The sequence below is a fragment of the Bos javanicus genome, chromosome 2 (assembly GCF_032452875.1).
Source record: "Bos javanicus breed banteng chromosome 2, ARS-OSU_banteng_1.0, whole genome shotgun sequence".
Taxonomy (NCBI): Eukaryota; Metazoa; Chordata; class Mammalia; order Artiodactyla; family Bovidae; genus Bos; species Bos javanicus.
In genome coordinates, this window is record NC_083869.1 from 28,151,956 (window position 1) to 28,169,630 (window position 17,675).

The following is a 17,675-nucleotide window of genomic DNA, read 5'->3' on the forward strand; positions in this document are numbered from 1 at the left end:
CTATTTTGAGAATTTCTAAATATAAGGTTGATTTAATGTATATTCTTTGTTGAGAATTTGGTGTCTCATGACTAAAGAAATTTCCTTAGAGTTAACTATAAATAGCTTAACTTACCAGGTTAATTAGAACACCATCACATCTTTGAAGGTGTTTTAAAATATGCCCTCCTTTGACAATTAAACAGAACACATGGCTAATGGACCTTTTTCAGACCTGTGGCTATAAAAGTTGGTTTCATTTTCAAGGTTAGTTTCCAGCCCTCTGAATTATCATAATCTATTGGGCTGGATTATTATTACCGTAATCACCCCGTCCTTCTGATAGTCATTTACAATCTGCAGTGCATTTTCACATATTTACTGTGGGAACCTCACAGCAACCCTTGGTGTGATTTAATTCAGAGTTGATTTCCAAGTCAAGATGTGAAATTATTACAAGACTATTTCCTTATATTTATGAGTAACCTTGATTGTGATTCACAATTGGTGTATTTAGCAATCTCCAAAAAATGAAATAGCCATTCTCTTTTCATTTGACTTTGGAGCCAGACACTTTTATTTTTCACTTCATTTATTCACACATTGCACCAGTATTTCTGAGAGAGCCATTCTGTGCTGGGCTCCATATTTGTCTTTGAGACATAAGGGTGAGTGAGACTGTGGAGGTTTCAGACTAGCCCCCTGAGCATGTGCTGTTGGAAGTGCAGTGTTGGAAGTCATCCGACCTCCTGCTTCACGAATGCAGGTGTCTTTTCTTTGATGTCCCTGCTGGGTATTAACCAGCCCCTGTACATACTTCAGCTCACTCTTGTTTCCACCATCATCCCTGTGATAGTAAAAAGCTTTAATTGCAGTGGTCTTCCTGAAGATTTGGCTGACCATCCTGTTCTGGACTCTATTTCTGACCCTTAGAGCAACTATCGGGCCCTCTGGATAAAAATCTCCTGAAGAGAGTGTTAAAAAGCATATTTTGAGCCTTCCTTGGGAATACTGTATTGCTCTAGGTACCAGGACAGTACAGAACAACTGCATTCCCTCATTTTTCTGAGAAGTGTTTGTTGGTTGCCAGGCTTACTCTTCACCCTTCCTCGGCAAAATAGTTTTGGCCTTGCTTCTCATGATACAGTTCTATATCCCCCTTCTACTCCTCCTTGTTTATGGCCCTTACTGACATTTAGTCTACATCTAGTCTACATTTTTTTAATTGGAGTATAGTCGCACCACAACACTGTGCTAGTTTCTGCTGTACAGCAACGTGAGCCAGCCATTTGTATATGCGTGTCCCCGCCCTTCTGGATTCCTCTCCTATCTAGATCACCACAGGTCACTGAGTAGAGTTCTCTGTGCAGTACAGCAGGGTCTCACTGGTTACCTGTTCCAGGCATGGTAGTGTAACCTGTTCCATGCATAGTAGTGCATACATGTCAGTCCCAGTCTCTCAGTTAATCTTACCTGCCCCTTCTCCTTTCGGTGTCCATTTGTTAGTTCTCTACGTCTGCGTCTATATTTCTGTTTTGCAAATAGGTTCATCTGGTGGCTCAGATGGTAAAGCGTCTGCCTACAATGCGGGAGACCTGGGTTCAATCTCTGGGTCTGAAAGATTTCCTGGAGAAGGAAATGGCAACCCACTCCAGTATTCTTGCCTGGAACATCCCGTGGATGGAAGAGCCTGGTAGGCTACAGTCCACGGGGTTGCAAAGAGTCGGACACCACTGAGCGACTTCACTTTCACTTTCATATATTTTTTAGATTCTATATATATGCGTTAATATACAAAATTTGTTTTTCTCTTTCTGACTTACTTCACTCTGTATGATAGTCTCTAGGTCCATCCACGTCTCTACAAATAACCCAAACTCATTCCTTTTAATGGCTGAGTAATAGTCCATTGGGTATATGTACTACATCTTCTTTATCCATTCATCTGTTGATGGACATTTAGGTTGCTTCCATGTCCTAGCTCTTGTAAACAGTGCTGAAATGAACATAGGAGTGAATGTCTTTTTGAATTATGGTTTCCTAAAAGTATATGTCCAGTAGTGGGACTGGTGGGTCATGTAATAGTTCAGTTTTTAGTTTTTAAGGAGTCTCCAAACGGTTCTCCATTGTGGCTGTATCAATTTACATTTCTACCAGCAGTGCAAAGAGTCCCCTTTTCTCTACACCCTCTCCAGCATTTATTGTTTGTAGATTTTTTTGAAGATGGCCATTCTCACTGGTGTAAGGTGATACCTTATTGTAGTTTTGTGTTTCTCTAATAATTAGTGATGTTGAACATTGGGTCTAGGTGGTGGTTTTCCTGAGTTTACGGCTTAGATCACTAGTGTTACAAGATTCTCCATGAAGAAAGAGTTCCATGTTCAAATAAATTAAGAAACAGTGTGTCATATCCATCTATCACACACACACACACACACACACACACACACACACCTTTTTTTGGAAATCACAAAGAACATTAACATTAAAGGTTCTAAGAAGTTCTGCAGGATAGGAATTCATTTACCTTTGTTTACTGCAAGACCTCTTTGACCTCTAAAACTCTTTTCCATTTAACCATGTTCCTTTTAAATGTAGCACTCATATTTAAATGCAGGATTCCAGGTGGGAGCTAAGCAGACTGGAACAGTAGATATATCATGTGATTTTTGGCAATTTGGACTCTCTTTCTCCTAAATCAGCCCAAGTTTTCATTGCCTTTTACAATAGCTGTGTAATTTGTTGATGAATTTAGCTTGACCCATCAGTCAAATTAAAAAAATCTCTGTTCTTGGTTGGTTTTTTTTTTTTTTCCCCATTTGAAATGCTACCAAATCTGATTCTGAATTGCTACTTGTGTTGTAAAACTCTGTGTATGTCTTACCGTTTGTCAGTATAATAATGGACCTGTTGATTTTGACTCATTGCTTGCCCTCTGTACATTTCGCTCCTGTCACTGTGTCTGTCTTTATTAGAGACAGTGTTTGTATATACATCACTTGTCAGTTTGATGACCCTATCTTTTGTGTCTTTAATCAAAACACTGATCAATGTGTTCAACAGTTCAAGCAGGACAGAACTTTCTGGTATCTCTTAGAAACTATTTGCTTTCTGAATGACTTTCAACAATTAACTAGTATTTTTTGGTATAGTTGCTCAATCAAATCCCATTGATTCTACTGCCTTTTAGTCAACATTTAACTAGCTATTGAGAAGGCTAATGTAAAAGGATCTATTAATAGTGTTCTGAAAATGAAATGAATCAATGATACTTTCAAAAAAAAGTGAATTTTAATAGAGCTTATTTTTAGCAAACATATGTTTATGTCTAATTGTTTACAGGATATTTGTTTATACTAGTGTTTTTCTTTTGAGAACTCACAAATCTTTCAGAATATATTGTTGGATTCCTTCAAGGGCACTCCTTATACAGTAATGAACAGTGTGGGGATTAGGGGCACTGACTCCCAACAAAGTAGAAAATCCACTTTTAACTTTATAACCCTCTGTAGACACAGTTCCACATCTACAGATTTAATCAACCACAGGCTATGTAGTCCTGTGGTATGTTGGGAAAAAAAATCCACATATAACTTGACCAGCACAGTTCAAATCCCTGTTGTTTGAAGGTCAACTGTAATTTGAGAAGTAGCCTTTGAAACTTAAAAGTTAAATGCTGTTAAGTTTTTGAGATCACTCTGTGCTGATGTAAACATAAACAGCAGATACACTCATTCATCCTATAGATGTTTATCGAGCACCTGCCTTGTGCACGCCACTGTTCTAGGCCTCATGATGCAACAAGGGAAGAGACAGAAGACAAATTTCTTGCCCTCCAGGAGCTTACATGTTAGAGGTAGGGAACGAGTCCAATAGGAGCATTACTGATATGATATCTCGATTTCTCTGATGGAAAAGCTGCCATCAGGAGGCTAGAAAGTCTGATGGTGCTATTCTCTATTAAGGAACGCATGTTAGTTTTCTACTGCCGTGTAACAGGTTACCAAAAACTTTGTGGCTTAAAACAGTGTCAATTTATTATCTCACAGCTTCTGTAGGTCAGAAATCCAGACATAGTCTACCTAGGAGACTGTAGGAGAGTGCCATGTCTCACCAGACAGCAGTTAAGGCCTGTTCACCTGGAGCTACGGGCTTCTTTCAAGGTCATCTGGGTGTGGGCAGAATTCAGTTCCTTGCAGTTCCTTCCTTGGCTCTTGTAGGCCAGCCCCAGTCTAGACAGTTAATAGCGTGACTGCTTTCTTCAGAGGCAGCCAGAGACCAACTCCCCTCCCCTCCAAGGGCTCAGTCCCTCTGTTAAAGATTTTTCACCTAATTTAGCCAGTCTCATCTAGAATAATCTCCTGTTTTAAAAAATATTTATTTGGCTGCACTGGGTCTTGGTTGCAGCTTGTGAGATCTTCAGCTGTGGCATGAGGGAACTAGTTCTCTGATGAGGTCAAACCCGGATCCTCTGCACTGGGAGGGCTGAGTCATAACCTCTGGACAACCAGTGAAGTCTCTAGAATTAATCCTCTTTTTGATTAAGTAAAAATCAACTGATTTGGAATTTGAATTATATCTGCAAAATCCCTTCACTTTTGCTATAAAATGTAACATAATTACAGGAGTGAGAGTCCATCGTATTTAAAGCTGTGGGTCAGACTCAGAGGAGAGGATTACACAGGGCACTTACACCAGGGGACAGGAAGGTTGGAGGCCATTATAGAATTCTACATACCATAAAAGTGCTGTCTAAGTAAAGGGATATTTGAGCAGACCTCTGACAGAAGTGAGGAATCAGCCGTAAGGTTGTGTGGAGCAAGCGACTTTTAGGCAGAGCAAAGCTGATTGCAAAGATTCTGAGCAGGAAGCATGTCTTAAGCAGTTATAGAAACAGCCAGGGAACTAGTGTGGCCAGAGTGGTAGGGAGTGAGGTCAGAGGATTATCAGGGGCTGAATCATGTAGGGCCATATACCCTGTGGTGAAGACTTTGGATTTCACTGTTTGTGCATGGAAAACCATTGAAGGTTTGTGAGCAGAAGAGCTGCATGATCTGAGTTAAATTTTAAAATAAGCACTGTGATTACCTTATGGAGAATAGATCCCATAGAGAGACTTTAGGGTAGAAGCAGAGAGCCTGTTGTCAGGCTATTGCTGTGGTGCAAAAAATGATGCTGTGACCTGGACCAGGGTGGGGAATAATGGAGGTGGTGATTAATAAACAGATTGATAATCTGGAGACTTCTGGATGGAGGAGAGAGAACTCAGAATATTATTCAAAATGCAAGTCTGTGTACCCAGTGAGGCCAGACACTGGCATTTGGAACATAGTAAGGTTTATTGCAGGACCATGCAAGGAGATGGGTGCCTCATGTCTTAAAAACCCGAAACTTCTCGAAAGCTTTCAGCAAAGACCTTTTATAGAAAAGGTGAGGGAGGAGGTGTCATTAGTTGTTGCAAACTTCTTGGTGTCAGATTCTTTGTACTGGAGGTCAGGTTTGGTAGGGTAATGAATGAATGTTAGTCCGTGTCCTGACAAGAAAGGGACAGCTTTCCCCCTTCAGGGTCCAGATCCTGACTAAGAGCAGGCTGATCTCAGTTGGCAGCTCCCTGAGGTCCAGGTCCACAGACCTGCCCAGCTGTCATTGCTGAGGAAGCCAGGAGCCCAGGACCCAGCTGGTCCTCAGGTTCCCCGGGCCACCTGTATGGTCCCACAGACTGTATCCTTTGCAGACGGCCACTGCCATTAGGTCTCAGAGGCAGGGATGGGGAAAAGGTTCGCTGTCACCTCAAGGGCTGGACCCAGGCAGTGGGTGGCCCTGATGAGGGCTCTGGAGCTCTGCAGGACACAGCCCCAGCCTGTTCCCTGGGCTCCCCAGCTCACCTGCTGGTCCAAGGCTGAATGAGCTGGAGGGCCCCAGGGAAAAGGTTGGGATCTGCGTCTTAACTCACTCTCCATCTCACAGCTACCACTCCCCGGTTGGCTGAATCCCCTCACTAACTGTGGCTTTTTGACAGTTGGTAGCTTGTGGGCAGGGCCCACTGCAGCAGGGACCAGTGACTGAGCAGGACCCCCGGTGGTCACTCATTAACACTTTCTTGTGGGAGGGGCCTGTAGCAGCACTGACCTGTGCCTGAGTGGGACCACTGCCTGGTGAAAGGGCACAGGGGAATGGCCTGCAGCAATACCTGCACGCTAAGGGCTGTCCTCACTGTGCTCTAGTACAAAAAGATTACTCAGGGTTTGGGCCTGAAAGTACAAATGAGTGGAGTTGCTGTCTCCTGAGATTGGGAAGGGAGTGCAGGTTTGGGGCAGAATCAAGAATTCAGTTTTGCATGTTCAGTTTGAGTTGTCTAGTGGAGATCTATGTAATGATGTCAAGTAGGCATTTGGGTACATGAGCTGAGATTTCAAAGGAGATATATTTCTGGGCCAAGATAAATAAATTTGAGAACTGTTTGGTGCATATAGTTTTTAAAGCGATAGAATTGCATGAGCTTACGTAGGAGGGGAGTGGTGAAGAGAAAATTGGTCTTGCACACTCAGGTGGTGCATGGATAAGGAGCAGTCAGCAGGTGGGTGAGGACAGGCTGGTGAGGTCAAGGAGAGAATGGTGACTCATCTGGTAAAGAATCCACCTACAGTGCAGGAGACCTGGGTTCGACCCCTTGGTTAGGAAGATCCCCTGGAGGATGGAATAGCTATCCACTCCAGTATTCTGGCCTGGAGAATTCCATGGACTGTATGGTCCATGGGGTCTCAAAGAGCTGGACACGGCTGAGTGACTTTCACTTTGCCTTATACTTTGTCAAGCCAAACAGAGGAAGTATCTCAAGAAAGAAGGAGTGGAAAGCTGCATCAGTTGTTATTCGTAGATCAAGTACAATGGGAACTGAGAATTCATTATTGTATTTGGCAAAAGGCAGCACATTCTTGACCTTGGCAAGTTATTTCAGTGGAGTGCTGGAGACAAAAGCCTGATAGTGTTATGGAACATCACCAAGTCTGTGTGCCCGATGCACAGTAAGGCCAAACAATACCAAAACAGTGGAGTTTGGAACAGGGAAAGATTTATTACAGGGCCATAGAAGGAGGTGGCCCTTCCATGGAAGGAGATGGTTCTTAAGGCCTGAGCCCAAAGCTACTGAAAGCTTTCAGCAAAGCCTCTTTAAAAGCAGAAAGGTGAGGGAGGGGTGTGGTTAGTTGTTGCAGACTTACTGGTGTCAGATCCTTTGTTTTTGAAGTCAGGTCATGATCAAGTAACAATGTTCCTGTAAATCTCTAGCAAATGAATGTTATTCTCTGTCCTGACAAGAAAGGGCGAGATCCCACGGTACAGCTTTCACCCTCCAAGGTCCTGTCTAAGAGGCAGCAGAACCCACATCCTGCCCAGCCGTCGTCGCTGAAGGAGCCAGACGTCCAACCCAACTGACCCTTAGGCTCCTCAGGCCACCCAAAAGGGAGAGACCAGGAGGTCCCATAGACTGCGACCCAGGCACACTGCCTCTGCTCTTAGGTCGCAGAAACCAGGATGGTGGCAAGGTTCACCACTGCCTCAAGGCCTGGGCCAAAGATGGTGGGTGGCCTTGGTGAGGATTCTGAAGCCCTTTAAGACACAGCCCCAAGCCTGTTCTCTGGGCCCCCCAGCTCACGGGCTGGCCCAAGGTTGGGTGAGCTGGAGGGCCTAGGGGCGAAGGTCAGGATCTGCCTCTTACCACACTCTCCACCTCATGACCACACTCCACTGTTGCCTGAATCCCCTCACTAACTGTCCTTTCTTAACTGTTGGTTGCTTGTGGGCGGGGCCCACTGAGGCACTGACCAATGGCTGGGCCGGACCCATTGCCTGGTAACAGGCTGTGGAGTGATGATGCAGAGCAATGGCTTCTGTGCTAAGGGCTTGGGCTTACTGTGCTGTGTTACAATACTGGGTTCAGGGCAGAGTGGCAAGATAAAGCATGATGTAACAAAGATAGATGACTTACGAGTATGGATGACTCTTCTAGAAATTTTCTATACAGGGGAGCAGAGAAATGGGATGATAGCTCAATGAAAATAAAGGATGAAGGGAGGTTGGTTGTTTTTAAAGCTTGTTTAATGAAAATGATCCAGTAGAGTAGGAAAATGAAATAAGAGAAGGGACATTGGTAATCCTAATGTCCTCAGATGGATGGGAAGCAATGATGACCAGGCATCAGAGTAGATGTCAGCCTTAGACAGGAGAATGGAGAGATGACTGTTCGACATGCAGCCACAGTGATGGGAGGGCAGGCAGAAGTTCAAGGAGATTGGTGGGTTTAGGTACAGACTTGTAGAAGTCTTTTTCTGTTGATTCTGCTCTTTCAGTAAGGTAAGGAATGTCATCATTGACAGAAATGAATGAAAAGATGTTTGAGGTTGGAGAGATGAGGAGATAGTTGTATAGGAGACCTGGAGAGTAAATTCACCAGGGAAATGTTGGTGGGATGAATAGGCTGCACCAGTGATTATCACTTGAGGGTTCAGTTAAGTTCAGTCGCTCAGTCGTGTCTGACTCTGTGACCCCATGGACTGCAGCATGGCAGGCCTCCCTGTCCATCACCAACTCCTGGAGTTTACTTAAACTCATGTCCATTGAGTTGGTGATGCCATCCAACCAGCTCATCCTCTGTCATCCCCTTCTCCTCCCACCTTCAATCTGTCCCAGCATCAGGGTCTTTTCCAATGAGTCAGTTCTTCACATCAGGTGGCCAAAGTATTGGAGTTTCAGCTTCCAGCATCAGTCCTTCCAATGAACATTCAGGACTGATTTCATTTAGGATGGACTGGTTGGATCTCCTTGCAGTCCAAGGGACTCTCAAGAGTCTTCTCCAATACCACAGTTCAAAAGCATCAGTTCTTTGGTGCTCAGCTTTCTTTATGGTCCAACTCTCGCATCCATACCTGACTACTAGAAAAACCATAGCTTTGACTAGATGGACCTTTGTTGGCAAAGTAATGTCTCTGCTTTTTAATAAGCTGTCTAGTTTGGTCATAACTTTTCTTCCAAGGAGCAAGCGTCTTTTAATTTCATGGCTGCAGTCACCATCTGCAGTCATTTTGGAGCCCCCAAAAATAAAGTCTGTCACTGTTTCCCCATCCATTTGCCATGAAGTGATGAGACCAGATGCCATGATCTTAGTTTTCTGAATGTTGAGTTTTAAGCCAACTTTCTTCTTTCACTTTCATCAAGAGGCTCTTTAGTTCTTTGCTTTCTGTCATAAGGGTGGTGTCATCTGCGTATCTGAGGTTATTGATATTTCTCCCGGCAATCTTGAGTCCAGCTTGTGCTTCATCCAGTCCAGCATTTCTCATGATGTACTCTGTATATAAGATAAATAAGGAGGGTAAACAATATACAGCCTTGATGTACTCCTTTTCCTATTTGGAACCAGTCTGTTGTTCCATGTCTGATTCTTAACTGTTGCTTCCTGACATGCATACAGATTTCTCAAGACGCAGGTCAGGTGGTCTGGTATTCCCATCTCTTTCAGAATTTTCCACACTTTGTTGTGATCCACACAGTCAAAGGCTTTGGCATAGTTAATAAAGCAGAAATAGGTGTTTTTCTGGAACTCTCTGCTTTTCTGATGATCCAGCGGATGTTGGCAGTTTGATCTCTGGTTCCTCTGCCTTTTCTAACTCCAGCTTGAACATCTGGAAGTTCACAGTTCATGTGCTGTTGAAGCCTGGCTTGGAGACTTTGAGCATTACTTTGCTAGCGTGTGAGATGAGTATTGTGTGGTAGTTTGAGCATTCTTTGGCATTGCCTTTCTTTGGGATTGGGATGAAAACTGACCTTTTCCAGTCCTGTGGCCACTGCTGAGTTTTCCAAATTTGATGGCACTTTCACAGCATCATCTTTTAGGATTTGAAATCACTCAACTGGAATTCCACCACCTTCACTAGCTTTGTTCATAGTGATACTTCCTAAAGGCTCACTTGACTTCACATTCCAGGATGTCTGACTCTAGGTAAGCGATCACTTGAGGGTAAAGATTGTGAATTTCAACTGAATCAGTAGCTTAGCTCCTGAAATAGACATTATCCTGATGTCTGAATATAAAGACTTCCCTGGTGGCTTAGCGGTAAACAATCTGCCAGCAATGCAGGAGACGCACGAGACACTGGTTGGATCCTTGGGTTGTGAAGATCCGTTGGAGCGGGGCATGGCACCCAACTCCAGTATTCTTGCCTGGAGAATCTCATGGACAGAGGAGCCTGGTGGGCTACAGCCTATAGGGTCGCAAAGAGTTGGACACGACTGGAACTGGGCACGCACACACACCCAGAATATAAGTGTGCACGTGAGTGTAATTACCGTTGAAATGGGAACAGCATATAAAAACACTCCTAGAGGATTCTACAAGCACACCCTTGCAGGATTTAGAGTGATGGCTTCAGATTTAGAGTATGAATCATGGAGCATATATGGGTTATAGAGTTGCCCTCAGTGATCTCTTGTGTGCAGGGTGAGTCTCCTGCCCTCTTCTGTTACCACCAGCACCCCCTTATAGGTCTGAATTCTCCCAGAACCTTCAAAGTTGCATGCGCATAGCATGTCAAAATCTGCAATCTAGAAAGCAGCACAACATTGTAAAAATTAAGCCACAGCAGCAAAAGTACAAGGAGAAAATCTGCCATCTAGTGTTGGTCCCCGCCAGCAGGCCCTTTGTTCTGAGCCCGACAAGCTGTTTGTCTCTCAAAGCAGCCTGTGTGGGGAAGCTAAAAGATTGTTCTGGCCAAGTGTGGATCAGATTTGAGAAAATCCGTGTGCTGCTTTGTACCCTTTTCGCATTTCCATCTAGACCTTAAGATTCAGACATATGTATGTGGATCATTAGACGGCACATGGCTGCTGGGTGTCAGGAAGCAGTGTGCCTGCCTGCCTTATCCCCTGAGATGACTTGAGCATGAAATGTATGTGTGTCATGCTCCACAGGCTGGTGAGTAGACATCAGTTCAAGCGAGCATTTCATCAAGTATTAACTAATACTATATGGGTTCTTTTTCACCTCTTAAAAAGGTGACTCTTCCTTTTTTACATAGCATTTTATAGACCTACCTGCTGGGAATATGCTTCCTTCCTCCAAGATGCCAGATAAAGCTCACCTTCCTGAGAAATTCTTCTCAAAGCATCACATTCTGTAAATTAAAGACAAATTCATTTTAGCTACTAGGAAAACATTTATTTATCAGTTACTCATTTCTAGTGATCATAGGCACATAGGCAAAAGACTGAGAAGACAAAGGTTAATATCTTCTTTGGAAAAATACAATATTGCTTTAATTTGCTTTTTTTTTTTTTTAATGTTTATTTGGCTGCACTGAGTTTTAGATGTTTAATTTGCTTTTTAAACTGAGCCGTTATATGTAAGGTTGGAGAGAAAGGATTAGACCTTAGATCTCCATGTTAAGTGCTGGAGATAGTTAACATGTAGGTTTTTCTTTTTCTTTGTATGTATTTTTCTGCTTCTTTGTCCATTGTGTGTAAGTAAGTAAGTAAGTAAATCGCCCGGACGTGTCTTACTCTTTGTGACCCCATGGACTGTAGCCCACCAGTCTCCTCTGTCCGTGGGATTTTCCAGGCAAGAGCACCAGAGTGGGTTACCATTTCCTGTATGGTAATGTCAAAAAAATTGAGTATCATAAAATTAGTGTAAGATAAGGAAATCCTGTTAAACACATCACTGGAGAAAATTACCAAGTGAGCTACCTCATAATTTATATAACTGTCTGTAGATGCGATTACAGTTTCTGTTTCGAGTTAGGCATTGCACAAATATTTTGTCACTAGTATATTTTTCATAAAGTAGAATAGTCATATTTGACATAAAACATGTTTTTGGAGTCAGGCTCAGTGATATGGAAAAATGATAAACTTAGTCAAACTGTTAATTCCTTTGTGTTGGATGCTGTTCATGGTTTGACAGCTCAGCCCCGTGGGTTGCAGTTAGTTTAGCTGAAGGCAACTGTGACAGTTGCGACACATATGCTTTGATCTGTTCCATTAATTTGCTAATAATGAATTTACCTGGTTATTAATCAGCAATACCATTCGACCTTGATGGGTCAATTAAAGACTGTACACCAACAAAATAGCTTTCTTGTTTGTAGGGGGAAATGAGCTCTAGAATTGGATATTTATTTTACAGAAATCCTTTAGCATGACAATGTTACTGAATTTGACTTCCTAATATTATTTTAGTTTTTCTATTAACAGGTAAACATGGATATGGGTGAAGTATAGACTTAGCTTGTTATAATTTCATACAAAAGCTAACACTGTTAAAAACAACTTTGCTCACCGTTTTAGTATCAGTATGCCTGAATTCTAATTCCATGTTATCATCATGCAGCAGGAATTAGAACTCTTAAATGATTCTCTAGCCTAAAATCGGGTTAATTGCATAATTCTTACTAGTCAAGTGGTTGGGAGGCTTGATTAACTTTTCCCCCAAGGGTTAAATAGTCTAATCATAGTTTTCAATTGTGGCAGTGCTTTTTAGTATGTGCTCTTCTTCCCCCCTCAACAAACTACTTATTTACGGCTTTCTTGTGCAAGGCTTTGTTGGAAATCCAAAGATGAATATGACAGGGTTTCTGCACTCAAAGAGTTTACTGTGTAGGCGGATAGATCAGACCCTGCACAAATGACTCTAACACAAGGTAGAAAGTAATAAATGGCATAAGAAGACTGGTGAAAAGAAGAGCTCTGGGTAGTTAAAGGAAGGCAAGGGCCCTTTTGTCTAAATGTTATCTTTGGGTTCCTTGTTCCCATAGTAACCAGTGTTTATTTTTTTCAACGTTCACGTTTTAAGAAGAGTAATGGTTGGGTTGAATCCAGAGAGACTGTCAGGCTCTGGTCTTTGGTATGGGCTTTAACAGACTTAAATGATTTCTGACAAGACTACATTTTTAAGTAGAGTGGTATGGATTATTATGCAGGCACCAAGTTATTACAAATTCTATTCTTTAATATGAAAAATAATTAGCATTTTACTTTATTTTTTGAAATATTCTCCTCTGATCATTTCCCTTCCTCTGAGAATTGGAGTCACTGTTGCACATCTCGGCTATATTGTAAGTGAGGTCCTCCAGAAAGATGGGGTTCCTACCACGGACCAGGCACCAAGATAAGCACTGTGTGTGCTTTGTCCTGTTTAATCATCACAGAACCTCTACAACTTGTTACTAATATCTCACTGGTGAAAAACTAAGATGTAAAGTCATGGGGGTTACTTGACCAATATCTTCCAGTCCAGATGAAGCAGAGATGGGTCTTGAATCTGGGTCTGTTGAACATGCTGATCAACACCACTTGATCCTGTGGCCGTGCTCTATTCAGCTCCATTCTGAATGCTGTTAGAAACTCGTGTTCTCATAGGATTGTTATATTTACCTGTCTTCTCATTGACATTTTACCTAAGTAGTCTTTTAACAGTTTTTCACGATAGGCTCATCATTAAATATTGTGACAGGAATACCTGAAAATATTTTGGAGGAGACACCACAGATGATGATGAAAATAGCAGTTAGCATTTCTAGTGTCTTAAAATTTTAAAAGCACTGCCGCATCACTTGCCTGATTTAATTTTTCCTTTCATCCTGTGTTGGCTACTCACAGGTGGCAAAGAAAGATCAGGGATGTTAAGTAACTTTCCTGCAGTCACAGAGACAATACACTTAGGCTGGAGACTGGGTGTTTGGATTTAATCCAGTGTTATTGATGGTGTGGTCCAAGGAGATGGTGTAAGTGTAGATGGGTAGTGCAGGCTGTTGGTCTTGCATTTACAAAATCCTTCTGCTGGTAAATGTGCTAAAGGAAGGTTTGTATTCAGGAAAATTTGGTCAAGTAAGGGAAGAAAAATAGAAGAATGAAAAACCATTCATTGTGGGATGTGTGTGTTGTGGGTGTGTGCATAGTCACGTTTGCTTTTTTGAGACCCCATGGACGGTAGCCCACCAGGCTCCTTTGTCCATGGAATTTTCCAGATATCCCTGGTGCCTCCCGCATTTTCAGACAGATTCTCTACCACTAGTGCCACCTGAGAAGACCCATTGTGAGATAATGCCCTTTTTTCTGAGAGCAAGAGGATGTTTGTGAGTGCAGATACTTTCAGCAATAGGGAGTGTGTAGAGTTCTTTGTGCTCAGTCCCCTCAGTTGTGTCTGACTCTTTGCAACGCTATGGGCTGTAGCCTGCCAGGCTCCTTCCTCCATGGAATTCCCCAGGCAAGAATACTAGAGTAGATTGCCATGCCCTCCTCCACGGGTCTTCCTGACTCAGGGATCAAACCCAGGCCTCCTGCATTGCAGGAGGATTCTTTACCCACCGCTAGAGTTCTTTACTTTCAAGCAATATATGGGCATCTTAGAAATTTAGAAAATGAAATTAAAAGAACAAGAAATAAAGTCTTCCATAATCTTATTATGGAATCTCATAAGAGATACCCAGAGATACATCATTATTAGCCTCTTGACAAATATTCTTCTACTCTTTTCTACACTTATGTTAATTTACACTTAAATTGTTTAATGTTATATTTTATTTCACGTAACACATAGTGTTTCAAGATCTGCTTTGTTTGTAATGTCTTTGATATCTTGTCATATCCATGAGTGTAAATCTACACAATCCTTTTAAATAACTTCCTTATATTTTGACTGAATGAATCAAAACATATTACTTTAAAAGTATTATTTGATATTTACAGAGTTCTCGGTTCTTCAGAATGGCAGTATATGAAAGCTTATATGTGCAAAAATGACGGTTGAAAACTGCCCAGTAGAAAAATCCCCTCTAGCATTGGATTTAGACCTTGCTGACTTTGCCAACAAAGGTCCGTCTAGTCAAGGCTGTGGTTTTTCCTGTGGTCATGTATGGATGTGAGAGTTGGACTGTGAAGAAAGCTGAGCACTGAAGAATTGATGCCTTTGAACTGTGGTGTTGGAGAAGACTCTTGAGAGTCGCTTGGACTGCAAGGAGATCCAACCAGTCCATTCTGAAGGAGATCAGCCCTGGGATTTCTTTGGAGGGAATGATGCTTAAGCTGAAACTCCAGTACTTTGGCCACCTCATGGGAAGAGTTGACTCATTGGAAAAGACTCTGATGCTGGGAGGGATTGGGGGCAAGAGGAGAAGGGGACGACAGAGGATGAGATGGCTGGATAGCATCACTGACTTGATGGACATGAGTCTGAGTGAACTCCGGGAGTTGGTGATGGACAGGGAGGCCTGGTGTGCTGCGAGATTCATGGGGTCGCAAAGAGTCGGACAGGACTGAGTGACTGAACTGAACTGACTGACTGAGATGCTCTCAGACTTTGATAAACCTGGAGAGACATAGCTGAGCAAGCCGAGTATCAAAGCACATGGGGCGGGTTGTGGCTCTTGGTCATCAGGAGACGTCACTGATCACATAGTAGCTACCTTACTCTGTTAAATCTAAGTTCTTAGGGTTTTAACTAAGCCATTGCACTGAGAAGCCACAGAAATGAGTGATTTCTGGGTGTAATGTGCTCACAACAGTAGAACATAAACACCAGGCTCTACTTTGCAGCTGTTCTTTTGGGTTCTTCCCTCCAATGCATGTTCTTTAAGACATCCTCCCTTGGTTGCTTGCTGTGAGCAGCCTGGGGTTAGAAGAAGTGACATGTGGGGCATATAACCATTAGAGGAGATGAGAGATTTGCCTTTATTGTCTTAGAGCCTTACACACCGCTTAGCATGTGCTAGACCCTTAATATTGTACATGTGTATTGCACAAATGCCAACTGAATGATTCTTAACATTTTCCACAAACTTTTAATATCACAGTGCCTCACAAGTTTTTTACGTATGTATATGGCTAAAGATCGGACAAGGCAATGGCACCCTACTCCAGTACTCTTGCTTGGAAAATCCCATGGACGGAGGAGCCTGTTAGGCTGCAATCCATGGGGTCGCTAAGAGTCGGACACGACTGAGCGATTTCACTTTCACTTTTCACTTTCATGCATTGGAGAAGGAAATGGCAACCCACTCCAGTGTTCTTACCTGGAGAATCCCAGGGACGGGGGAGCCTGGTGGGCTGCCGTCTATGGGGTCGCACAGAGTTGGACAGGACTGAAGCGACTTAGCATAGCATAGCATGGCTAAAGATGTTATAGTGGAACAGTAGTTTTTGATGTTGTAGTGGAAATGTGTACAAAAATACTTTCTTTTTTTTTTTTAACTAGATTTCTTCTATAAAAATTCCTAAGTAAAATAATACTTTAGGTATAATCTCTAGTTTATTTTTTAAAATACATACAGGCTACATACTATAAGAATTGTGAGATTGTTTTTGTGGCAGAGATATGAACAGTCATGCTGAATGAACATCCCTGCAGTTTGGGTTTTTTTTAGAATACATACAGACTGTATGCTATAAGAATTGTGAGATTGTTTTTGTGGCAGAGATATGAACAAAATCATGCTGAATGAACATTCCTACAGAAGTATCCTCTGCCTTTCCTATGTGTCCAGCTTGGATTACTTCCCCAAGGGTTTGTTACCAGCATCCTTTGACTGTACTGCCCCTGGGTCTCATGACCAGTTCTCAGCGTGTGAGTTTTGAAGTGTTGGCATGAAATGCTATTTCCTCCAGACCCTTCTCTAGTAGAAGTTTCCCTAGTTTTTAAAAAAAAAAAAAAAAAAAAAAAGATGTCCTCAGTCCTGCGTGCAGCTTAAAGGTGGCAGCCAGCATGCCTCGGTGGAGCTTACCCATGACTGCAGTTCTGATGCAGAATGTCTTCAGGGCATTCCTCATCCAGCCTCCAAAGGGCAGGGAATTGTGCAGTATCCCAGGCACCATCAGTGCCCGGAACCAGAGCCCCCGATCAGCCTGTGGAGGGTTAGCCCCTTTGCTATAACTCTCTCTCACTGTAAGTCCTGCCATCCTCTGGTCAGCAGTCAGTCAGTCTTGCTAGACTGACTGCATTTCTGGGACTTTCACATTTTCTGTGTTCTCCTGCTTCTTCTCTTGAGCTTTTTTTTTTTTTTTTTTAATGTCATCACACAGATTGGCATGAAGAGAAAAATGTCTTAAAAATAGTGAGTACCTTAAATTTTGGCATCATTTAAGTCAGTGTTAATTACCTGATACCTTGGCTGCAAATAGCCCAAAACTTTAGCAAACAGCTACGTATTTTAAGTTCTCCTTTCTGTCACTGGGCAGAGGCTGTCTCTCTTATCCTTTTTTATATTCCACCTTTCCTAGCTGCTGATGAGGTAACCTGCTGCTCTTAGCATTCTAAAAATTCTCTCCAGTTTTCTCAGGGAAGGGTGTCTCTTAGGACTCGTCCTCTTGATCAGAGCTGAATAATTCTGAGGTCTGTTTGCAAAATTATTTCAGTTCTCAGTTACCATATCCCTGGAGATAATGAACGGTAAGATTTCTTCCTCGAAATGTTGAGTCTTGGAAAGGTAACAAGCATATTTAAGTTTGGGGCCTTTCTTTGCACTAACATTTCTTTCCCCATTGAAACCAGACTCCCTGGAATATACTTTCAACTTATTTTGCAATTCCCAGAGTGCTAGAGTTCTCTGTTCCCCTTGGTAAAATTCACATAGTTGTTAGCTGGTGGTATAGTGGGAAATCTCTGCTGTCCAGTGAATTGCATTGGTTGGTCTTTGTATTAGTTTTCTATAGCT

The 17,675-nt window shown here is 42.5% G+C and overlaps 1 protein-coding gene across 3 annotated transcripts in view; it reads left to right on the forward strand.

Annotated features, from left to right (window-relative positions):
- Window positions 1-17,675, forward strand: part of STK39 (serine/threonine kinase 39) — a 319,217-nt gene that overhangs the window by 201,376 nt on the left and 100,166 nt on the right. The window lies entirely within an intron of this gene.